At 40.7% G+C, this 26,500-nt stretch overlaps 1 protein-coding gene across 1 annotated transcript in view; it reads left to right on the top strand.

The window, feature by feature from the left end:
* Positions 1-26,500, top strand: part of LOC138972869 (uncharacterized) — a 301,337-nt gene that overhangs the window by 166,163 nt on the left and 108,674 nt on the right. The gene's annotated exons all lie outside the window — the stretch shown is intronic.

Raw genomic sequence — 26,500 nt, forward strand, 5'->3', positions numbered from 1 at the left:
TCTCTCTCTCTTTCTTAGTCTCTCTCTCTCTTTCTTAGTCTCTCTCTCTCTCTTTCTTAGTCTCCCTCTCTCTCTTTCTTAGTCTCTCTCTCTCTCTTTCTTAGTCTCTCTCTCTCTCTTTCTTAGTCTCTCTCTCTCTCTTTCTTAGTCTCTCTCTCTCTCTTTCTTAGTCTCTCTCTCTTTCTTAGTCTCTCTCTCTCTCTTTCTTAGTCTCTCTCTCTCTCTCTCTCCCTTTCTTAGTCTCTCTCTCTCTTTCTCTCTCTCTTTCTTAGTCTCTCTCTCTTTCTTAGTCTCTCTCTCTCTCTTTCTTAGTCTCTCTCTCTTTCTTAGTTTCTCTCTCTCTCTCTCTTTCTTAGTCTCTCAGTCTCTCTCAGTCTCTCTCAGTCTCTCCCTCCCCCTCTCCCTCCCCTGCAAGAAGTCGGTGAAGGGAGAAACTCGATGCACCCACTGAAGTAGCGCTGTGGGTTTCCCTGAACCCACCCCGTCGTTAGAGAAATAAACGGTAAAAACCCTCTTTCAAATGTATGGGTTCAGACAAACCCGCATCGTCGTTAGAGAAATAAACGGTAAAAACCCTCTTTCAAATGTATGGGTTCAGACAAACCCGCATCGTCGGGCGTGTGTAGTCAAAAGCGGCATCCGGCAAAGGTTAATGGTTTCAGAGTTACAATGATTTTAGTGTGTCTCTGGGTACAGGTGAACCCAGGAAGCACAGCAAAGGTTAAAAATTATTTCACATTATCACCTTATCACATTTTAACCACATTATCTTATCACATTTGTATCCTATAAATCATTATAACTAACAACAGAGAAAAACAACTGGTAAAAGGATGTACAGATTATGCCGTTGTCAGACAGAGCGACAGAACCAGCACCTAGCACCTGAGAGTTGAAGATGTGAATTGCAGATGGAATGAATGAGTTTCTGTAGCGTGTGGTTCTTGTGTATGGCTGTCTAAATCTTAAGCTTCTGTCCATCCGTCTGCTGTCAAGTTCAGGTCTGAGTGGCTGCGTGTCATCGGTCAAAATCTTCTGTAGCCTGTCAGTCAGTCGTCGTTCCTGCGTTGATGCAAAAGTGTCCACATGTAGGTGTGTGTTCGTGTGTGTATGCTTGTTTGAGTGTGTGCCTATAGCCGCTCTCACTACAGTGAACTCACCTGCACTGGCCGTGACTAAAACAAGGACAGCACATATCACTGCTTCTTTCTCCATCGATCCAGTTTCGCTCACGCGTCCTCTTCAGTATGATATTTGGCCTTTCGTCTGGCAAGCTGGGTTGCACATGTTCCTTGTTTAGTGTGGTAATAAACAGGACACCAAACAAAATATACCAGCAGGCTGCACAGACAAACGATCAGGATTGCTTGACGTCAGTCGCACATCCAAATCGCGATGACGTCATTTTAATAATGGAAAAGAACATAAAAGTCTCGGTTCGCAGGACCCTACTTTTCAAAGTCTTGGCCAACACATAACAATTGTTTGACCGACGGATCAGCTGAAGACGCCACAAGAAACGGAGGATGTGGCGTATTCATCAAGAAACCTGTAGTGGAATGCATGAATGGAGACTATTATAGTTAGCAACTAAACGTAGGTTCGAACTAAGCACTGCCGTGTGCTGACAAAACCGAGTAAGTCCACTGACGCTACTTCCGAGAAAAACTACTTTTACTGTTTGATAAAATGTCTCAAAAGTGATGATCATCTAGATCAAACCACCGAGATAATTAGATAAATAGCATTAATTTACGTTTAAAACCCGATTTTCATAATAATCTGATATATGGTTTTGGTTTTGTTGGGCATTTTGTGGACTTACTTGGTTTTACCACTTTTTCCCCCAATATCAGATCTAACAAAAAATGCGCAGATCTAAGCATGCGGACTTACTTGGTTTTACCAGAATATTTGGAAGAAGAAGTGTTGTCAAGAGAAATGACAAAAAGGTGAAAATAACACTACGAATTTGCACAAGATGGAAAGAGAGAGAGAGAGAGAGAGAGAGAGAGAGAGAGAGAGAGAGAGAGAGGGGGGGGGAGACTAGACTGAGGGAGTGAGAGAGTGAGAGAGAGGAGAGAAAGCGGGTGGGGGGGGGGAGCGGGAGAGAGGGAGCGAGAGAAATAAAGGGAGGGAGGAAGATAGAGAGATGGAAAGAGGGGTGCAGAGAGGGAGAAAGAGAGGGAAGGTGAGAGGGAGGGGGGAGAGCTATGGAGGGAGAGATAAATGGGGAGGAAGAGAGAGATATAGCAATGGACCGAGGGAGAGAGAGGGAGGGGGGAGGATGGATTGAGGGATTGAGTGAGAGAGAAGGGGGAATGGAGGGAGAGAGAGAAAAGAGGGAGAGGGGAAGGAAAAGAGAGAAAGAGAGGGAGGGAGAGAGACTTAGTGGGATTGAGGGAGGGAGGGAGGGAGGGAAATAGTGGGATGGAGGGAGTGAGAGAGGAGGGAGGGAGTGAGAGAATGGGAAGGAATGAGATAGGGAGGGAGAAAGAAGAGGGAGGAAAGGAAGTGTGGGAGGGATGGAGGTATAGGGAGAGAGAGAAGAGAGAGGAGGGAGGGAGGGAAAGAGATAGTGGGATGGAGAGAGAGAGGAGGGAGGGAGTGAGAGAGGGGGGAGATAAGGAGGGAGGAAGAGAGTAGGAGGGAGAGAGAGGGGGAGGGAGGGAGAGAAAGAGAGTGGGATGGAGGGACAGAGGGGAGGGAGAGAGAGGGAAGGAAGGAGGTAGAGAAAAGTCGATTGTTGGCGGTAGGGAGAGAGGGATGAGGGAAGAGAGGGAGGAGGAAAGAGCGAAAGGGAAGGGGGGATAGAGAGAATGATGGAGGGAGGGAAATTGAGAGAGGGAGGAAGAGGGAGAGAGATAGCGAGAGAGGTAGGGAGGGATAGAAAGAGAGATGGAGGGAGGAAGGAAGGGAGGGAGGGAGAGAGGGAGACAAGGATCGTCAGGAGAATCATATAGATAAAAATATGTTAAAAATAAAACGTCATAAGGTGACGTCATTATGTCTCGCCTTATCAAATGACGGCATTTGTGTGTTCTAAACTTTAAATGACGTCATTTGTGAGTTCTAAACTTAAAATGACGTCTTTTCTGTATGAGTCGTCTGGAAGAATTTTGAAACTACCATTATACGAAAATTGGGAAACCCTTGGACTTACTTGGTTTTGTCAAAACATTCATGCACACTTAAAAATGTGTTTTTGGTTGTGGACTTACCTGTTCATATCTGCTTATCTAAGCACTCTAAAAAGTAGAAATTAACACAAAAGATGCGCATTGATTTCTTCTTTTTGATGAACAAAAAATATCATTTTTCAAAAAAATGGACTTACTCGGTTTTGTCAGCACACGGCAGAGCAGTTCGTAACTAAAGATTTAGTCAGTCTGCAATGCATGAGAGCGAACTTGGTCGAGACTACTTAGTTACCAGCTAAAAGAGTAGGTCATAACTTTCAGGTGACGTCATAGGGAAATCCCCGTCACTGCGCAGGCGCGGTGAACTCTTCACTTTCAAAAGTGGTAAACAAACCAGCATGGGAGCATGGTAACAGTGCGAAAGTGGTTGATCGATGCAATATTATTTTGGCAATCAAACAAGACAAACATAAGCGGAACGCAAACGTTTCTCTCAGTTCTTCCGCACATTACGAGAGCTCAAACTGCCCGGCCGGGGAGATGTACGCAGCATATAGGCTGAGTCAGTGTCGTCGAAGATTTGAGTGGAACAGACAATGATGTATGGATGTATTTAAGTTTGTGTTTCAATTTAAGGGAGCGAGACTGACATTTCTGAACTGAAAAAAAGTCGTGTTTTGTGGAGTTTAGAGTTGTCAGTAGAGACCGAGTCAATCGTTGAAAAGAAACAATTGCATGGTTCACCGATGGAGAATTAAACGACCATAAAACTGCACCACGGGTATGTCATGAAGCTTTCTAAGTTCTACACTATACAACAAAAGAACATTAAATGAGGGAATCAAGACATAATAGATCAGCTCTCTCTCTCTCTCTTTCTCTCTCTCAGTCTCTATCTCAGTCTCTCTCTCACACACACACACACACACACACACACACACACACACACACACACACACACACACACACACACACACACACACACACACACACACACACACACACACACACACAATCAATCAATCAATATGAGGCTTATATCGCGCGTATTCCGTGGGTACAGTTCTAAGCGCAGGGATTTTTATTTTTTATTTTTTTATTTTATGCAATTTATATCGCGCACATATTCAAGGCGCAGGGATTTATTTATGCCGTGTGAGATGGAATTTTTTACACAATACATCACGCATTCACATCGGCCAGCAGATCGCAGCCATTTCGGCGCATATCCTACTTTTCACGGCCTATTATTCCAAGTCACATGGGTATTTTGGTGGACATTTTTTTATCTATGCCTATACAATTTTGCCAGGAAAGACCCTTTTGTCAATCGTGGGATCTTTAACGTGCACACCCCAATGTAGTGTACACGAAGGGACCTCGGTTTTTCGTCTCATCCGAAAGACTAGCACTTGAACCCACCACCTAGGTTAGGAAAGGGGGGAGAAGCATGCTAACGCCCTGACCCAGGGTCGAACTCGCAACCTCTCGCTTCCGAGCGCAACTGCGTTACCACTCGGCCACCCAGTCCTCTGCACACACACACGCATACACACACACGAACACACACACACTCTCTCTCTCTCCCTCTCTCTAAACCGCTAATTAAGAGGGAGGGAGAGAGTTGAGAACAAGAGTGCCAGACAAAGGAAGGAATGTAATTTGGAGCGATCATTATGATTAAACAAATTAAGAAACAAGCAAATTAGCAAGCAAATCCTTAAAAATGTGTGATGCCATATAGGTACAAAAGGAGCCAACAACGTTCTACTTACAAAATAAACTACAGTAGTAACAGAATTGTGAGATACCGAATTACAAGACATCATCAGTGATTTGAATCATGCACTTATGATTTTCTTCTTTTTTTCCAGATCGGGTAGAATACTTTATGTCAGTGACATATTTAAATGATTGCAATGTTGTGCTGGTCTTTAACATGAATAATTAGATACAATGAATACATTATTCAATTACTAGGAAGTGACAATATTTTAATGTGTATGATCTTGTTTGATGAATGCCGCAAACACTCTGAGAAGTTCTTCTAAGCAAGCAAAGAAACAGAGGTAATGAAGTTGGATACTGAGATGACTATATTTTGTAACTTAGACACTCTGTCTATAAGGAAGCTAGCTGTTGCTTGAACATCATTTGAAAATTAATCTGCGCCAGTTTAAATGCATTGCTTCGGTAGAGTTGATCATCAAAATGCATCTCATGTGTGAAATTTTAGCTTTGATGTTGCACTGACTTCAGAATACTGACTTGTTTCGTGAGTAAAAACTGCAAACATTTCAAGCTGACAAGAACAGAACGATGTTAAAATATAAGATATGATAAGGGAAATGTGAAGGCCAAATGAAACAAGGAATGAAATTGTAACCCACTCTGTACAAGTGGCGCGTTTTGCTGCATTGATCATGTTTTATTCTTTCATGTGTCCTTTTGAGTTGCCGACAACATTTGTTGTGTCATTGTGTATGAACGTTTCAATTTATATAATGATAAACAATGATTGCATATTTAGTGTAAACGATTTCGCTCACCGTCTCAGATGTGGCATGCAGGCTTCACGTGGAATAAGACCATCCCTCCACTTTAACATATATACCAGCTGTCAAAAACCCGTGTGTTTACTTTGAAGTGTTGGAATGTTTGATCAATTAATTTGTTTAGCTTCTACTGGCATCAATCCGCAAAATGTATTCATTCAAACATTCCACCTTATTCCCGTCGCATATATAGTCAACTTGGCTCCTGCGACGTACCATACCAGAACCAGAACTTTGCACATGACCCAGTCAGAATATAAATGTTTGGTATGCATCAAAGTGTATAGATGGCCTAACCTCATGTAAGAACCCATGCAGATATAAAATAGTAAGCCAAACTTGGCGTTTGAAAGAAGAACGGTGCCTTGAAATTGACAGCAGCAACAACAACAACAATTTAATTATCCACAATCACAGTGACACTCATCTTTTCCCCCCATCCAAACCACCAGCCATCCTCTCACTAAAAACCAAAACAAACTCCCCAACACACACACACACACACACACACATACACACATTAAACACATAGAGAATCATGAGATTTGTTTGTTTGTTTATTCATCCTTTAGAATGTTTCTTTAGCCACTGAGCCAACTATAATACTCGTCATAAAAAGTAGGCAGATGCGTTTGAGGGCAAATCTTTATGATGAGGCCGTTTATTAAAAAAACAAATACAGGTTGACCCAAAAACAATGCAACCCACAAAAAAGTTAATAACTTCTACATTTGTGGACATAAACTTCAGCCTATGCATGACCCTTCTACAAAGTGACAATTTTGAAGATCAAATAGGGTGACGTTTGTGCAATTTTAAATTAAGTTCCAAATTTCGGGGATCGACTCAACGGTACGACTTTTAAAATTGAGCGGTAGCCAAACTTGCCCGATCTAAGCGCTCAAGATTGTAACATTCGGGGCAATTGGAATCACGAAAGTATACCTTAATCAACATTCAGACCTGGGAATCCCTGTTTTGCACTTGGAGTATTCTCAAACAAACTTGGTGTATTTTTTTTAAATGAGCGTACTCCACATTTAAACATGCTTCACACGCGTCTGTCGCACTGTCAATTAAGGTTACTATTTTGTAATCATGAATCAAAGTACTGGATCTGCTTTGGGTTGCGCTTGTGAAGGAAAGTAGTCTAGAAATATTACTCGTCTTATTTGTTTTTCCACTGGATAGTATTCTAGACACCCCCCGCGGGTTAGGGGGAATCCCATATTGGTTGGGACGAGAAAGAATTCACCCGATGCTCCCCAGCATGTCGTAAGAGGCGACTAACAGATTCTGTTTCTCCTTTTACCCTTGTTAAGTGTTTCTTGTATAGAATATAGTCAATTTTTTTAAAGATTTTAGTCAAGCAATATGTAAGAAATGTTAAGTCCTTTGTACTGGAAACTTGCATTCTCCCAGTAAGGTAATATATTGTACTACGTTGCAAGCCCCTGGAGCAAATTTTTGATTAGTGCTTTTGTGAACAAGAAACAATTGACAAGTGGCTCTATCCCATCTTCCCCCTTTCCCCGTCGCGATATAACCCTTCGTGGTTGAAAACTTTCTTTCTTTCTTTATTTGGTGTTTAACGTCGTTTTCAACCATTCAAGGTTATATCGCGACGGGGAAATGGGGGAGATGGGATAGGGGAAAGGGGGGAGATGGGATAGAGCCACTTGTTAATTGTTTCTTGTTCACAAAAGCACTAATCAAAAAATTGCTCCAGGGGCTTGCAACGTAGTACAATATATGACCTTACTGGGAGAATGCAAGTTTCCAGTACAAAAGACTTAACATTTCTTACATACTGCTTGACTAAAATCTTTACAAACATTGACTATATTCTATACAAGAAACACTTAACAAGGGTAAAAGGAGAAACAGAACCGTTAGTCGCCTCTTACGACATGCTGGGTAGCATCGGGTAAATTATTTCTCGTCCCAACCAATATGGGACTCCCCCTAACCCGCGGGGGATGTGGTTGAAAACGATGTTAAACACCAAATAAGGAAAGAAAGAAAGAAAGCTGTCCGAAGGAATTGAGTTCTTATCGGACAATGCCAGCGCTTAGTTCAAAACGATAGGACATCTGACCGCCATGCGGCTATGTGAATCGGACATCTGAGCCTCCAAATCGGTCTATGTCCGATGTCCGACGCCGAACGACATCCCTGCATTCCCCAAACCTATTCAGAAAACAGATTGGGTTTATATGACATAGTGTCTATACAGTGGAACCTACAACACCGACACCCCGCAAAATCAAATTCGCAAAATCAATGTTCCCGCGTTAAAATTGAAAAAAAAAATCAGAACTGCCAAAACAAAACATTTTCTGCACGTCAATAGAAAAACCAATCAAATTTGCATCCAAATCAGTCAGTTTTGTTCACATATCTGGTCTAACACTGACATTAAGGCATGTTGATTGGTGTAGGTGTCATTCCTCTGAGAAGCTGTAAACGGTGGTTTTTGAGGACGTTTTAGTGGGTAATGAGACAAAAACCGGTATGTTTTCATAACTCCTCAACGCATTGCCTTCAACGTTGCGGTGATTTGTGCTAACACATGTGGAAAAGTTCATACGGATTTTAAAGTCATTTGAGACATTAGGTCTGCTGTTAAAGTGTAACTAAACAAGCAAAAAGGAAAAACATCGTTCAGCAACCTTTACACTTTGATATGAAGAAGGGCCTCATATACTGTCGAACTGCAATTTTTTTTCTCTCATTCGGACACTGTTTGACGGACATGTGAAGTGCGCGCCAGGAACGACAATCTTCTTAGTTTACCTGATTAATGCCCTTAATTTTTGGTTCTGGTACTTTCAGTTCCGGCTGTTGTCATCAATCTACCAAAATAAAAGATCAAATGGAGTTTTCGATTTTTATTTCCTGGTTCAGAAAAATATTGCTTATTTTCTGAAGTCAACCGTTTTAGCGAATCTTTCTTTGATTCTTAAAAGTCATTTCAGATTTTTGAAAAATAGTTAACGGTTAGTAATTACCAATATATTGTAAACAAACATATTGATAGGTTTTGGTAAGAAGACACATATGGCAATCCGAATGGTGCAAATGTCCCTTTTAGCTCTTGATGTCTAAATAACACATTATTTAGCTAAATAACGCGTTATTTAGCTAAACAATGCTTTATTTAGCTATATCATGCATTATTTAAATTAAACAATGCATTATTTACAGATACAGACAAAAGAGAGCCCAAAGCACTAAATAATGCATTGTTTAGCATAAATAAGAGATTGTGTTTGTAAATAACTCATTATTTATAAATATTTACGCGTTTTCTCTAAACAATATATTATATGTAAATAAAGTGTTATTTAGATAAATAAAATATTATTTAGATAAATAAAATATTATTTAGATAAATAAAATATTATTTAGATAAATAAAATATTATATGTAAATAAAATATTATTTATCTAAATAAAATACTATTCAGATAAATAAAATATTATTTAGATAAATAATTTATTATTTAGATAAATAATTTATTATTTAGATAAATAATTTATTATTTACTGTTTTTGCCTTGAAATAGTATTATTACGCTAAATAATGCTTTATATAGCTATATAATAGGTTTCCGCTATATAATTCATGATTTGGTAAATAATACATTATATACCGTAAATAAAATATTATATACCGTAAACAATTCATTGTTTAGCGCATCGCGAAGCCGTTTTTTCTCTTGTTGTTTTTTTCCACGTGTTTCCGTTGATCCGAGAGAGCGCTGTTGATTCTCCACTGTCTTCGCAAACCCAGTATCCGGTACTCCACATCCGGTTCCGCCAAATGTAATTAAGATGGCTACACAAGCACAAGGGAACGTTCCCGCTGAATTGATCAGAACTCTAACTACAGCGGTTGTCCAGGAACTGGCACTGCGAAGGGTTCGTATTTTAAAGTTTTATGGGGGAACATCTTTTACATCTGGACATGGAGAATGAACGACTGCGAACTAAATTGCTGCTGTTGTACCATCAGTTGAAGTTAGCCACCTGACAAGAAGAGGAATTGCAGACAGACAAAAGGGACCGAGTTCACCTTTCGCGGTCTGTGCTGTTGCTTTTCGTCTGGTTAGGTCTTATTCTAATTCAAAAGCCAAACGACCTTAGTAAAAGGTCCTCAAACTGAAAGTGAAACTCGAACTTGAAGTGAAACTTAGGTAGGGTTAGAAGTTTAACTTCCAAAGTGGTTCCGTATCCACCATATGTGACACAGGTTGAATTAAATTTTTAAACCCGGGTGTTCAGATAACATGGGGTTAGGATGAAGAGATAAACCTGCAACACAGATACTGCAAGCTTATCACTTATCAAGCCTATCGAATGTTGGTCTGTGTCGTGATGGAATGTTGGGAAAATAAATAATGCAACCCAACCCCCACTTAACAAAATTCATTTTTATTATTTTGGGGGGTTGTGTGCAGGAAGTGGCTCCTCCTGTTGATGAAATTGAAGGTGCAACAGCAAGCAAACCACAAGGAAGACCCAAGAAGGACATCAACATGGACTATGTTTGTGAACTTCTATACTGTTCAAAAAAAGAAACGCATAGTTGCTACTTGCCAAATTTGTTTTATTTTTCGAAAAAATTAACAGAAAATCCAATATTTTGATTATTTGTTTGAAATTTGGTATGGACACAGTTGAATGCACACACAGTTCATTTGCATCTTCAAATCAATCAGTCAATCAATACGATTGGGTGCCGAGGCTGTCAAGTCAGTAGGGGGTGTGACTGCCTTGAGCAGCAACAACTGCCCGGCACCTTCTGGGCATGGACTGGATCAGATGCCGGATATCTTGCTGTGGGATGGTGTCCCACTCCTCCTGAAGTGCCTGCAATAGATCGCGGTGATTTGCCGGCGCTTCTTCTCGCCTGCGCACACGTCTGTCCAATTCATCCCAGAGGTGTTCTATCGGGTTCATGTCTGGCGACATGGATGGCCAGGGAAGCACCTGGACATGGTGGTCGGTGAGGAACTGGGTGGTGAGTCGTGCTGTGTGCGGGCGAGCGTTGTCCTGCTGGAATATGGCATCCTGGTCAGCCAGAAGAGGAAGGGCGTGTGGGCGCAGAATTTCCTCCACGTATCGCTGGGCAGTTATGCGCCCTTGGACGTGCACCAGGGTGCTCCTTCCAGCGGTATTGATCGCCCCCCACACCATGACGCCTCCACCACCATGAACGGGTGCCTCATCCACACAGTTGGGCGCGTAACGTTCGTTTACTCTCCGGTAGACCCTCCTCCGACCATCATGTCGCTGGAGCAGGAAGTAGGACTCGTCGCTGAACCACACGTGTCTCCAGTGATTCCGGACGGTTCAGCGAAGGTGCTGGTTGCCCCACTGCACTCGGTTCTGGCGATGGCGGCGGGTGAGGACAGCTCCTCTGTGAGGTCTGCGAGCTCTCAAACCAGCTTCATGCAGGCGGTTCCGCACGGTCTGGTCCGATAATCGGTGTGGCCCGGGGAGAGCCTGGACAGAAGATGAGGCCGACAGGAAACGATTCCGGAGGTGGCGGAGCCGTATGAAGCGGTCGTGAGCAGCAGTTGTCGCCCTTGGTCTTCCCGCTCGTGGCAAGTCAGCAACGGAGCCAGTGGCTTGAAACCTGACCCACAGTCTACTGATGGTGCTCTGGGACACGTGGAAGTGCCTGACGATTGCACTTTGACTTTGGCCTGCTTGTAAACGACCCAATGCAATTTGGCGGTCTTCTCTGCTTAATCGGGCCATCTTTCGTCGCTGAATTGTCGTCTGATTTCTTTGTGGCGAACAATCCGCTTTTATGGGTTTTGGAAGACATGGTGAGAGCTCAATATTCCCCGAGTTTCACGAGATTACACTGAAGCATGACGAATGGTCATGCCAAATGAGCAATTTTGACATTGTAGCCACTGATAACGCATGCGTCACGTGCAGAGCTCACTTGTGGCAATGGACGAAAGGTCGACGACCAGATAAACATTTTCTGCAGTTTGGTGGATATCCTTGTAGCCATATAACTAAATTAACCAAATATTACAAGCTATGCGTTTCTTTTTTTGAACAGTATATTTGAGTTGCACATGCCATTGACGAAGGTTGCAGCAATGTGTGGAGTTGATCGACACACTCTATACAGGCGTTTGAAAGATGAAGGTACATGAACGTTTTGATTTGATATTTTGTTCTTTTTGGCCATGGTTGGCTTTAGTTTGAGTATATTATTTATTAGCATGGCAGAGATATTTTGAATATAATTATCGTTGTGTTGCATTCAGTTGGCATTTTTGTTGAGTTTAGAACTGAATGGTTTAAAATGTCCAGTTTTATTTTTAAACTGAATATTAACCCTTTGTATGTCTAGGCGCTAGTGCCATTCTCTCCCAGTCTGTCAGCAGCATTAGTAAGAAATAGAATTTTTTTTTAAGACACTAACCAGTGTTTTCGATGACGCACTGCAGCGCGTCAATTTAATACGCACAAAAATCAAGAAGGACCCTCAAAATCAAAAGCTGTGAGTCTTGGGACGCACAGATTTCTGTCTGGTCAGTTAAATTGAATGACTGTTAGGGACCGTCATTTATTCAGTCTGTAGTAAACACTGCTAACCAACTCGCTCTTTTACTCGTTAACATGGCCGTACGTTGGGGTGAAGCACGCGATCGACGGCTTTGTAATGCAGTGGCAACACTGACCAGTTTATTGTAAATGCTGAAATAATTAGATATCTATCTGAGTGATCGACAAGAAGAAGATTAGATATCTATAATATCACTCACTCACTCACTGCCTTTCACGCCTGGTGGCATGTAGGGCAGCGACGATCTATAATACATGTATAGACATATAATTATAATACATGTATATGTCGTGCCGGATTGTGGTAATTGCCAAATTCGTGAAATCGGCAGCCAGTTGCCGAAATCGTGAAGAGATTGTCAAAAGCTGAGGAATTTACTAGATTTTAACTTATCTAGTCAACTTGATTGCTTATGAGGGTATTTAATGTGTTTCCTGGGGTCAACTAATGTGTTTTGGTGTAGTTAAACGGCTAAATGTTACAGCCGAAGTGTTTTGGGGGGTTTTCAAGGTGCTGTCTGAATTCTAACTTGCATCTTCTCTGAGTTGTTCAAAGTGATGGCTATGTCAACCAAATTGTTCTCTGGGGTGTTCAAAATATTGTCTAAGTCAACTTTCATTTTATTTGGGATATAAGTTCAAGAATTCCCCAGAAGAAATTTTCTCTTCACAATTTCGGCAATATTCTGCCGATTTCACGAAATCAGCTGCCGATTTCACGAATTTGGCAATTTCCACAATCCGGCACGACATATATATGTATAGACCAATTTTGGTTTTTTGAATAGTATTCTATGATGTTTATAAATTTTATTTGGACTTTTACAGGAATTGACACATCAAAAGGGAGTCGCTACACAGATCTGACAGATCAACAGTTGGAGGAGCACGTCCGGATCATAAAACGTGAACATCCCAACGCTGGCCTCGTTTATCTGACAGGCCACCTCCGCTCCAGAGGCATCTTCGTTCAACGGCAGCGAGTGATAAACTCCTTACAATCTGTGGATCCAGACGGAGTTGAAGAAAGACTCAATGTTGCAATCGCCCGCAGAGAGTACTGTGTTCCTTGTCCAAATTTCATGTGGCATTTGGACGGACACCATAAACTGGTTAATTGGAAATTAGTAATTCATGCTTGTGTTGATGGCTTTTCCCGCACGATAATTTTTTTGAATTGTGCTGACAATAATAGAGCAGAAACACCACATCGGCTGTTCTGTGATGCCACCCTGTATTATGGGTGGCCCATTAAGGTCAGAACAGATTATGGAGGGGAGAATGTCAAGGTATGGGATGAAATGCTTGCCCACAGGAGGCAAGAAAGATCTGTTATTGCTGGTTCGTCTGTTCATAACACACGCGTAGAAAGAATGCACTTGGAAGTGAAAACGCAAGTCGTGACCACTTTCAAAGCAATATTCCTGGACTTTGAAAGAGAAGGCATCCTGGACAGAGACAATGATACAGACTTGTTTTGTCTCCACTATGTGTTTCTGCCAAGAATCAATAGAGCTTTACAAGAATTCCGTCAAGGTCACAACAACCATTTTTTACGTACAGAAAGGAATCAGACCCCTCTTCAACTGTTCTTTACCAACAGTCATCTTATTCCACAGTATGAAGAAGATGAAACAGATCATGATGATGGTCCGGGTCTCACTGTGAGAGAGTTGAGAGAATCAGAGTGTCAGTTGCTATTTGTGCCTGTGGATTCTGTTCGATGTCCTCTGACAGACGCCGAGTTAGTTCAGCTACAGCAGCAATTTGATTCGCTAGCCTCTGACAATGCCAGACAGACTTACCTGGATGTCGCACAATTTGTGAGCGAGTGTCTGTCTAACCCTTAAAGCCTTCCACCTGGCTAGTTAATCACGAACATGGTGGTGACAGTGCCATTTTGGCTGTTGTAAGCTTGTTAGCATATTGCCGTTTTAACAGACTTGGTGGGAATAATTATGGGTTTGGAAAAATGAAGTACAATTGCTGGTGTTGTGAACTGTTGTTGGGATCACCCTCTTATTGCAGTTGTGTTTGACAATTTCAATTATGAATGCTCGTCTGATGTACTTAATGCACTATTGTTCTCAATGTAAATGGAGTAAGTATTAACTCTGTTTTTGACCAATTAATCATGAACATTGCGATGACAATACTACTTTGGTCGTTTTAAGCTTGTCAGCGTATTGCGGATTGTTGTGAACTGAGTGTTGGGTTCACCCTCTCTTACTAAAGATTTCTTCATCAATATTTACTTCCAATTAAGCCATACAACTGCAATATGCAGCCTCTCTTCAACTTCAACTTCAACTTCAACAAAAAGTTTCACACATAAATGCATTTAATTACAAAAGAAAAACAACTTTATTAACAGTAACAATCAAACTGACGTTCAAACAACATTTGTCATATAATGCCATAAATTTTATGAAAGAAAATTAAAAGCAGATAAGACCAACATTTTTCACAAGGAAGTTTGAAAAAAGGTTAACTAATGATATTCACTTGTTCTTGATCCTCAATTCTAGTTAATCATATTGTTTACAAGTTATTCAACTTTAGAGGTGCATCACCAAAGTTTAAAACAAAATAAAACTATTATACACATTAAAAGTAATAAAACTTGTTGGCAAAAGTCACCTTGATGCATTAATCTTTCAGAAAATAAAAACAAAACCTGCTCATCAGTTTACTTCCACTACAAGCATTGACTTATTCATTCTTACATTGGCCATTGCACACTGGACATATACAAAAAAAGTCTGGAGACAAAACATAATACAAATAGCACCATCAAATACAGTTTACATAGCACTGAACAAGTCAACACATTGAAAATCAAACTGACTTGCAAACAATGAAACCAACATTATTAATGTGACTGTAAAGGAATAAAAAAAAATAAGATAACAAATATAAAAATCATTCAAACAAGACATAAACTGAAAATAAAAACAACCGCAAACACCAAACCAACATTTTTTCCCAAGGAAATTTGTAAACAAAAATAACTACCCACTTGTTCTTGATCCACTTCTCAAGCAAATCATATTTTCTACATGTTCCTCAACTGTAGAACATCACTTAATTGGAAACCAAAGAAAACTTATTGTGCACATTACTTCTAAAAGATTATTCTCTTTCAGGAATGTAAAAAGGCTCAACTATGAACTTGTTCTCAATATTCTTGATCCACAATAAAAGGAAAAAAAATATAGTGTTCTACAGTTACGGAATATTATTGTTCTGCAGTTGCGTGACTTGTACACATACATAAGTCATCTCAATGCATTAGTCTTTCAGGTAGCAATAACTGGTCAATCATTTACTTCTTCTACACGATTGCTTGATTTTATATATTTTTTACATTGCACACAGGACAAAAAAAAAGTCATGAGATAATAGAACATGACACAAATACACACTGTAGCACCATAAATAGATCATACATGACATATTCAACCTCATAACATTCCCATTTAACACATTGGGTCAGAGCACTTGAATTGTCTTTAAATGACTAGAAGTATCTCATAATAAAGCTGGTGTATTACAGTAGCTGCTTAAACCCAAAACCCCAAAAGAGGACTGAGGTTAACTGTCTTTGTACTTTTTTTTTCAACAAGTTGTGCTGTGCAAAGCTGTGTTTCTGTGTCTGAGGAATGGTACAAGGGCAACAGCTTATCGAATTAAATTTACATTGCAACAAACAGTATTCAACACACTGGACAAAGCACTTTTGATTTTTTGGGGTGGATAATTGCACAGACTAGAGGTCCCTACTAATGAAAAACATTCTGCGTGGTCTATTTGCAGGTGCCTACCGCAGACCTGTTTACCCTTACGATTTTGGCGTAATTTATTACGATTTTCTGCAAAAAATACGCCATTCTGCTATCCGTGTCAAGACTACGATTTTCATAAATTATTAAAATGTAAAAAAAAAAAATTTTTTTTTTTAATCAATTCACATGTTTGGCATTGTTTTTTTCAATGGCAAAATGGGGTGAAAAAGCACAGGACTGACCATAGATCATGTCTGTCTGATAAGACGCTGGAGAGCCTTATTCTAGTGGTGAAGTCTCGCCCTCACTCATTCGGCAAGCGCAAGTGCAGTAGAGAAGCGCTTGACACACTGAAAAAAGCCCACTACGAGCAAAAGAAAAAGAATCAGTGATGCATGTGCTTTTGATGTGATCTTCGTTGAAATTATGATGACTACAAAAACTGACTGATGCGTTTTGTTTGTGAATGATGGATATATGTGCATGATTGCGTTTCGCAGACACAGTTGTCATGTGCGTTGTAACTAGCGACGAATGCTGGATGATTACTATTTTTGTGCCAGGATTACTATTTTTGGGGCTGAGCATTACTCCAAAACACTTATGGGGGTAAACAGGTCAGCTACCGGGTACGTTTTTGTCACAAAGAATAATTAATTTCATTGTATACATGTACATGTGTGAGTTGTTTGACTTAAAGGTGTGAGCATAAGAATTATGTATCGATTGGAGATTGGATTTCCCTTCTTTGAGTCATGTGACGTCAGAGGCCGACAAAACTTTATAATTTGGCTTTTCAGGTTGACCGAAACTTCAAAGGAACTAAAAAAAAAACCTCATGTGTTTGATTGCATGTGTGTGTGCTGTTCAATGTCAAAACAACAACAAAGTGAGTACATGACGTGTGTTTTGTAGTTCCTTTGAAGTTTCGGTCAACCTGAAACGCCCAAATATGAAGCTTATGTGTTTGATTGCATACATGTGGATTGCATGCATGTGTGTGTGTGCTCGTTCAATCGTCAAAACAACAACAAAGTCATAAGTACCTGAAAGGAATTCGATCGATACATAAATGTTATTTGCGTGTTTGACCAAAATATGACATTTTACACAGATCTCGACAGTCATTGTTCACCTCGACCGCTAGCGCGGTCTCGGAGAACAATGACTGTCTCGATCTGTGTAAAATGTCATATTTTGGTCAAACACGCAAATAACGTATAATAATATAGATTAACACTAATAGTCCTTCACACAGAAACAAAGTGCATGAGCACTACACATGGTTTGTGACGAAACACTCGTAAAGCAAAAACAAATCACAAAAATTTCAATCAAGCACCAGGCAGCTTCCCGCAGTGGGGCACTGCGGTTATGAAATTAAAGGCCCCTCCTGTTTTTGGAACCGCAGGAGCTTTCTAGTTTGCTGTTAGGTAGATTTTTGGTTCCTCTTTCCTGTCATGCTCTCTTTTTCTTCATGAATTCTTTTCTTTTTTCTGCCTTCTTGCTCATTCACCTGTATTTTTTCCAAAAATCTCTTCTCGTGCCGCTTGTCTCGCGATTCATGTATAGTTTAATCTGTTAGTGTTCTGATGTAAGTCCATCAGTAGATAGGTTAAGCCTATTTTAACATACTGGAAACTGGTAATCTTCCAGTAGGTATTAATTTAGTTTTACTAAAGCCTGCTGGGACACAAGTAATGGGTTAGTGCATTTGTAAACAGGAATCGCTTGACAAGTGGCCCCCTTCATCCCCCCTTCCTCGTCCTGATATGGCTCTGCGTAGTCGGCTGGACGTTAAGCAACAAATAAACAAACAAACCAGGCAGCTCCACCTTCAAGGATGTCATAGAGAGGACTTCAGTCATCGAAGTTGGGAGAACTAACGATCGCCATCTCCATGACATCCTTCAAGGTGGAGTTCTCAGGCAAGTGCCTCGGCAGCGTCAGGCTACATGCACAGGTTGAGGCAGTCGGTAAGCCACTTGTCCGGAAGGCTATGGTCGGGAGGGAATTGAATCCCCCAAGCTCCCCAGGCGGGATGGTGCGCGACCCGGAGCAGAATTCCAGAACGTCAGCCAGAGAGCATGAAGACTCTGTAAAAAAAAATAATAATAATAATAATAAATTAAAAAAAATTAAAAAATAAAAAAAACACACACACACACTCTGTCAGTGATCTCTGAACAATTAGGTAAAAAGTTTGAAAACAACTTCTTCGAATAAAATAAACATCATTCTGCAAAATTTTGATCACCCAGAATACACCAAAAATGTATTTAACATTCGGGCTCTCTTTTTAACAGCTTCCAGGACTTTTTTGTCCATACTGTTAAACCCTTTAACTGTCAGTCAGTTCTGGCAAGAGTTTGTCAGCAGTACATGTGTTCAGTTTTCTGCATACTAAATAAATGAGGGTCCCTGACAGTCATCCACTTAGCTGACAAGACAAAAATATGTGCGTCCTAAACTGCTTTTGATTTTGCGGGTCCTTCTGGATTTTTGTGTGTTAACGACACGCTGCAGTGTGTCATCGTCATCGTGTTAGTAGGCTAATTAGTATTAAAATACAGTAAACTTATCACTCTGTCAGTGTCACAAGGGTGACTGTTTTTGGGGAAAAGAAAATATAAGTGTAAAGGGAAGCAACTGTTGCATAACTATTTTCGAGTGGATCCCCTATAGCCCATAGGTACCAATAGTTTCGTCATTCACGCTCGCATGGAAGCGCATGCTCCTGAATAGGGATTAGTGCAAATGTCACTTTTTCATTTGGGTAAACCCCGCAGGTCATAGGTCTATCCAGACACACGTCAGTAACCGTCCAGCCAGAAAAGGATTAGGTTGTGGTTCAGTGAGCTCTCTGTTGGATCCTGAATCAGAGACGGGGAAAGCGCTTTCAGAAATCAATTCTTGGACAAGCAGAGGCTTGGATGAGATGACGTTGGAGTCAGGGTAACCGAGGTCCTGACAAGTCCATCGTCTGTGAATCTCAATGGAATTGATTGGGGTCTCTTCGTTTGGGAGACCGTTAAACTCAAGGACAAAGTGAGTTCGCTTTCTGTTATCGGTTGAGATTGACACTGGCACTGGATTAGCATTAAACTGTGTGGGGAGAACGCGCTAAACTGTGTATTTTGTTTCTGTGGGAATTTTTATGTGTTGCATGGTTGATCCAATGTTGAAATAGTTGTCGCTGACTCAAATTCAGAAGGTTGCAGGTTCGAATCCCCCGGTCGCCGCAAATTAATTTGGCCACTTGGTCTGCCATCTACATTGTTTCATTTCTATTATGGTGCTATGAGAACGTAGCTTTAGATAGGTCCCTCTCCCCTAATTTCCGCACTGCATAAAAAGCTTAATGCTCTGGCAGTATAAATATGCTATCCTTTCTCTCTCATCATTTATGTGTGACACCACTGTTTTGACAAAAGCCAGTCTCATTGCCATGCCATGTCATGGGCACAGGTGCAATCAACAAACTGGGCTAAATCAGTTGTCGTAGCACACATCACCACCAACAGCCAAGGGTTAATCGGAATGATTTCAATGAGTTCAAATAACATTCCTTCACTTACCTCTTTGCTCACATGCCTGGAGGAAGAATGAGAACTCCAGCATGATGATCTCCTCGTCAGCCCTGGAGTTGCTGCCCTCAATGCTAAAATCAATGACGAAAAGGTCGTAGACAGCGCCTGCAGTCAGGGGGCGGATGCCAGATCCGCTGAGGAGCTGAACTGCAGCGGCTAATAAAGGAACATAATAAGGAGAAAATCAGCAACCATGTTAATAAACACAAAAAGTCAAACTGGCTTATGTGCTTTTAATATCCCCAAACAAGATACACGTTTCCAGAATTTGTATGTGTGGGGAATTTGGAAATTTGCCCTGGTCCCAGCTGAAAAGGAACAATGAGTGTAGTAGCTTGGTGTTCTCTGTTCTCATTATGCTTTCCGCAAAATAGGGTAATCCGCTTGTCACACACATATATAAAAGACAAAATAATGAATATCAAATGATTATGTTTACCTGACTGTCCACGCAGCACCGACAGGACACCGGTCTCATCCAGGCCTTTCATAAAAGCCTGGATCTGGGCACGGTTGGAGACCGATGTCCTGTAGGCAATGCTGGCTTCTAGCAGGACATCCTTGTTTGTTGGGGTGAGGAGACCATGAAAGCCCACAGCTTCAGCAAGATCCTGAGCCTCGTTCGACGGGAAGGTCCTAGGATCCTGGTCCTTGACCTGAAACAACATAACAAGCTCTGTTAGTGTTATGAACAACATAAATGGAAGTAAATGTGATAGAATATTTATTTTTTCACAAACTGAAAACAAAATTACATAAAAGGACAATAGATGATAAAACAAAACAAATGTACAGTAGAACCTCTCTACTGTATAACAACCTTGAAAATGTTGCCCAAAAGTCAGTCTTTGTAGAGTTGGGGTCATTACAGAGGGGTGGGTCTTTACAGAGAGGTAACAGCAATGTCATTATGAAGGAAACGTTTCCAGAAATCACGTCTTTGTTCTGAGGGAATTCTTACACTGAGGGTCTTTGTTCTGAGGGAATTCTTACACTGAGGGTCTTTGTTCTGAGGGAATTCTTACACTGAGGGTCTTTGTTCTGAGGGAATTCTTACACTGAGGGTCTTTGTTCTGAGGGAATTCTTACACTGAGGGTCTTTGTTCTGAGGGAATTCTTACACTGAGGGTCTTTGTTCAGGGGTTCCACTGTATTCCCAGCACAGAGAAGTGAAGACATTCTGTATGTAATAATATAAGTAAGGTCACCTTGCTCAAAACCCTGGGATAAAATGTGGAATATGTAACAAATGACTGTTTTCGAGACAAATTAATGACTCCTGTGACCTTGATATTGAAGCAAGGTCAAGTCACTGTGTGTATTTTTTTTAGGTTTTGTCATTATACACCATCACGACACATCAGGTTTTGATAGAATTGGTAGTGTCCCAAAAAATTCAAACGTGTAAGTTTTTCGCCACGCAGTAGAAATTTCCGCAACAATCTCACTAAATGACGTTACAGCTTGCGGTCGCCACATGAAACTTTCATAAAAAGTACCCATAAAAGATAAATGTTCACCTTTTGTATTTGACCCCTCAACTGTCCATCTGGACAATCTGCAAGGTCGATGCAGTCGTATTCGCCGCAGAGCAGCCGTACCAGGCTCTGTGAGAACAGGTTCACTGGGAGGCCGGCGTGGGTCAGAATGAATCCGACCAGCCTCCCTGTGACCTCACATCTGCACTGGCCACCATCCTTGGCCACAAGGGCTGACGTGTCTGACGTCAGGGTCAGCCGCCCTACCTCCCCCACGAAGACTGGTGACCTTGAGAGGCCTTGGACCAAGTATGTGGCCGTCTGGCGTGTGAGACCTGCAATAATACAAACCAAGTTACTGGGGCATGCATATGTGACAGCAAACAAAGAGCACCTAAAAACTAGGCATGTGAGTCAACAATTTAACATTAACAATAAACACATTTTTGAAGATTCAGTGACTACATCATAGTCATGTACATAATTATATTGCTGCCCGATAAAAATGTGTCGTATAGTAATGTATACTGAACTCCAAAAGATACGCAAGTTAAGAGTTGTTTAAGGTTTTGTTAATAGTCATGCACTAAAGGTGGGTTTCAGGGGAAAATTCTGCACGAGCATGAGTTTGCATAGTGTCCTGCACATAGCCTGTGAAATTCGTTCGATTCGATCTCGTCAAAATGAAATGCCAAAGAATGAGATTAAATTTCTTGAAATTTCAACTTGCGTTTCTTTTGGAGTTCAGTATGCATGGTCCAGGTAGATAAAAATGAGTCACCCTTGTCATCTATGCCAGTTTGGCCCAAGAAGGCAATCTTAACGGGGAACTTGTATGACAGGTGCCCCCTTTCCGTCCACCTCACCATGTCCTCCAGGACATGTAGCAGACGAAGGCGGATGGTCTGCATCCGCTGGTTGTCCTCCACCAGCCCCTTCAGCAACTGAAGGAGATCGTCCGCTGTCCGCTTCTGCTGGGAATCATCACTTCATAGAACAAAAGAAAAAAATAATTGCAACTTAAAGCCACTATAAGACTCGAAGAGGTACGGGTCAAATTAAAGATTTGCAGTACTTTTTGACCACATAAACCATTAATTTACTTTAGTCTAGCCTTTTCAAGTCCACAGAAAGTAAACATTGCAAGGGGAAGCAACCCATTTTTCAGATGCAGAGGAAATACCATCAAAGTCTTGTAAAAAAAAAATGGAAAAAATGAATACATTAGCATAATTTAAAAAACACGAAAAACAGTAATGCAAAAATCTGAATATCAGCCATGTAGCTCATGGATTTCTGTATATATGAACACTAAAGAAATATAATTCTTAAGTTTTGTTTTGAAAGAGTAGTTGATGATTTCCCAAACACAATGTTTTTGACCTTTTTTTGAGGGGGGGTAGTCACTTTAGACGGCAATATCTCAGAAGTTAATTCGATTACACCCGAATTGTTTTAGCTGATTCTCACTCCCACATAATAAACTTAATATAAAACAACATTTAGCCCAATTGTCCTGTTTGTTTAGGAACCCGCGACCGTCGTTAACCAACAACAATCATCACAAAAATTAATAGGAAACAACAACATCAATATATATAAAATAGAGTGCTGGTGGGGTGGGGGGGGGGGGGTGGGTGAGGAGGCACCAGACAAATGTGAAACAGAGAAAACTACAAAAATACAAAGCTAATCTAATATTGAAACCCAAAATGAACATGCAGATCTTGTCACTTACTTCAATGCAGTCCACTCAAAATCTGGCTCTGGCACTAGTGGCTCTTGGTCATCCACCATCCATTCCGGAAGTGCTCTGATTCGACATAAACATATTTTTGAAGCCTGAAGTAAACGTCATTGCAGAAAATGGGCAAAATACACATACATAGAAATTACATTGATAACGAAGAATTTTTGAATGAAAAGAACCCATTAACAAAATCTTATTAAAAGGCAATTTTTCTATATTTTGTTAAGTCTAGTGAAAGAAAAGCAAGAAGGGCAAAGCCCACAGAACTCGCATGCTTGACCTTGATCTCTATGTGACCATGACCTTCCATTGACCTTGAAAGTAATGGTGAAGCAATTTAACATGTAGCAAAGACATTTATAACACACTGTAGTTAATAATTTTTGTGTGACACACGGACAGACAGCTAGGCTGAGTACATACTGTAGACTCATTTTTTGCTTAGCAAGTGTGTAAAAGATCCATAACATACAGATATCTATGACAATACAGTGGAACCTGCGAATAGCAATCCTCCAAATAGCCGACCAAACCTGCGAATAGCACTGTGTCATTTTGGAGCAAATTGTCTTTTTCAGTCTAAATGTACCTGTGAATAGCACAGTCCCTCCAAATAGCACTGCTTTTTCTTTGGTCCCCAGGGGGTGTGCTATTCGCAGGTTCCACTGTACCTATAGCAAAGCACAAACGTTTAAGAGGCCGGTATAGCTCTTTAAACCAGTTACACTTCTTGCAAATACCTTGGATTTATCGAATCCAGGATCCAGGGATCCTTTGGAGGGTTGGTCCCAGGGGTGTGTCTTGTTCCCTGTGACTAAACCACAACAATAACCAATTTACAGATGGTACAAAATTATTATATGTAGGATAATAACTTGGAACACATAAAAATTGCAAAATGATTCTTGTTGCAGGAATTCTTATTCACTTATTGGCATGAAAAATACAATGTATGAAGACACATATAATATATATAATATAGTTACAAGCCAGACTAGCAAATGAAATACACTGATTTTAAGTAAAAAACAAAAAACAAAAATGTTCACGGGATTAAATACACTTACTGGCAATACCAGTGCAGCTGCACAGTTGAACATCTCTCTAAGATTCCCTGACACTGTGCTGTTGGTATCGGCATTCTGTTTAAACACACACACAGATTTCTAAGAAGAAATGGCAAACACCATACTGTGGGCAATGGGTGCGTGTTGTGGGTTGGGAGTTAGAGGATGGATGGTGTTTTGCTATTTATGAAATCAGTACACTATAACAGATGACCACTTAGGGAAGTGTGAACCACCCGAAAAAGTTTGTCCACAACAGGGGTGTCTAAAGGGAGATGCTGAAAGATTCTAATTCCACACACTAAATACAAAAACACTAAAATAGCTGCAAACTCATACTCAAATGATTACTTCAATAACAATAATTATCATGAAATGAATGTTGCTAGGCAGTGGAACGCAACTGAGGGTACACAGGGGTGGGGGTAGGGGGTAGGGGGAAAGGTGATTATATATATAGGTAATTCACTTACTTGAAGATCTGGAAGGGTGTCCCCATTATATATGGGTGGGAGGTCATCCTCACTGTCGGACACGAGCACAGCCTGAAAATGAAATACATAGAGATTACACAACGTCATCGAGTGAGGGACCGAAAAATATTGAAACTCGAGGATGATTTTTTGTAGTATCAACCGAGACCGTAGGTCGAGGTTGATACCACACAAAAAAATCATCCGAGAGTTTCAATATTTTTCGGTCCCTCACAAGATGACGTTTGTGTAATTTGTGTATACAACGACAAGAGTAACGATGTGTATACAATGATCAATCTCTATACCTTCCTGTCACTGGAAGCAGCAACACTTGAAAGCATAAGTTCCCTTGACAAACGTCATTTATGATTGGCGTCATCTATGAATGACGTCACTGTCTAGACAAGACAAGTGCCGGTATCGGCAAACCTTGTCGCGGCAAAGGCGTGCCTTGATACCATTGAGATCATAGGAGATGCACAGCAGTGCCGATACCAGGTTTCTTTAGCTTCACTTTAAAATGATATCAGAACGATAGTTATTCACTTGAAAGTGAACACAGGAGAGTTGTATACAGTTCATGTAAATGTCCTTGGAGGTTAGCAAAAGTGTCTTCTCAAGAGAACTGTCCTCTCCTCAAGGTGTGACCACCGGGTGATAGCTTTTTGTGTACATGCACTTACTCGACAATTAAAACTGTTCACTGTTTCTATGTTATCATAAAATGCATAAATATCAGCATTGCACAGCACCAGTGTTAATTAACTAATATGTACATGGCGCCACTCAAACACCAATTCATTGAGCACGTAGCTCTATTTTTCTTCTCTTCATGCTTTTCACTAAGCCATTTTCACCCTCCTACCTCTTTCATTTCACCTCATCTGTCTTATTAGCGATTTGAAACTCTTCAGCAATCATTCTTTGTCGAAAACTTTTTCTATCGGCGACCACTCATGGTTGTGTTTGATGCCATTTTGAATAAAGTTTTGATAAAGAGTGGCTTCCCTTGTCCGGTGTCACTAAACACCGAAAAGAAGCTAAAGAGGCTAAAGAGACTAAAGAGATTATTATTGCAACATTCTCTCCTAAAACATGACATATTTCACAGAAATAAAGACACCTGTAATCAGATTTGACCCAAAAAAGTTCAATTCTTTGGGTGAAGATGTTACGCATCAACAATTTGAAGTCACGAAAAGAGGGTTGCCATTTTGGTGAAATCTGACTAATGGGTGCCGCCATGTTGGCCTTTTTTCCTTGAACTTTTCCACCTCCTTCTGCTTAAAATAAGCGATGTAGACATTTTAATGAGGCTAATAAGGCTAAACAAACTAAAGAGCTTCTATATTTCACTATTCCATCCACCAACATCACATATTTTAACGAAATACATGTACAGACAACTTCTTCACTTTTCACCAAAATGGTGACCCTCTTTTCGTGACTTCAAATTGTTGATGCGTGACACACTCACCCAAAGAATTGAACTTTTTTGGGTCAAATCTGATTAAAGGTGTCTTTATTTCTGTGAAAAATGTCATTTTTTTGAGGGAATGTTGCAATTATAATCTCTTGTCTCTTTAGCCTCTTTAGCCTCTTTTCGGTGTTTAGTGACACCCCCCTTGTCGAACTAGTGCAGAGTGACTACCTTCGCTACCACACGTACACAGCATGCACTGTGTGTGCACTAGGCCTACTCTGTGCAGCCTACGTTGAAGATTGAGCGGACACTTACCCTCGACACGGATCGTTTTTGAAGGTAATTAAGTGTCCGCTCAATCGAAATGCCCACTTTTGGAGATCTTGCTCCCAAGGACATCTTATACTGTCGAATTTCTACAGTATGTGTGGCCAATGAAAAGAGGATGGAGCAAGAGGATTAATGGGTTTTCTATACTTCTCACTGATATTGCTGACAGAGTGAGCCAGAGTAGCACTGCCACCTTGTCGCTAATGACAGACAAATTGTCAATTCAAAGCTACACATTAAACTGACTCTGAGAAAATAATAATAATAAATAATAATAAGGGTATTTATAATGTGCCTATCTTATTTACGT

Source organism: Littorina saxatilis, linkage group LG8 (assembly GCF_037325665.1).
Source record: "Littorina saxatilis isolate snail1 linkage group LG8, US_GU_Lsax_2.0, whole genome shotgun sequence".
Classification (NCBI taxonomy): domain Eukaryota; kingdom Metazoa; phylum Mollusca; class Gastropoda; order Littorinimorpha; family Littorinidae; genus Littorina; species Littorina saxatilis.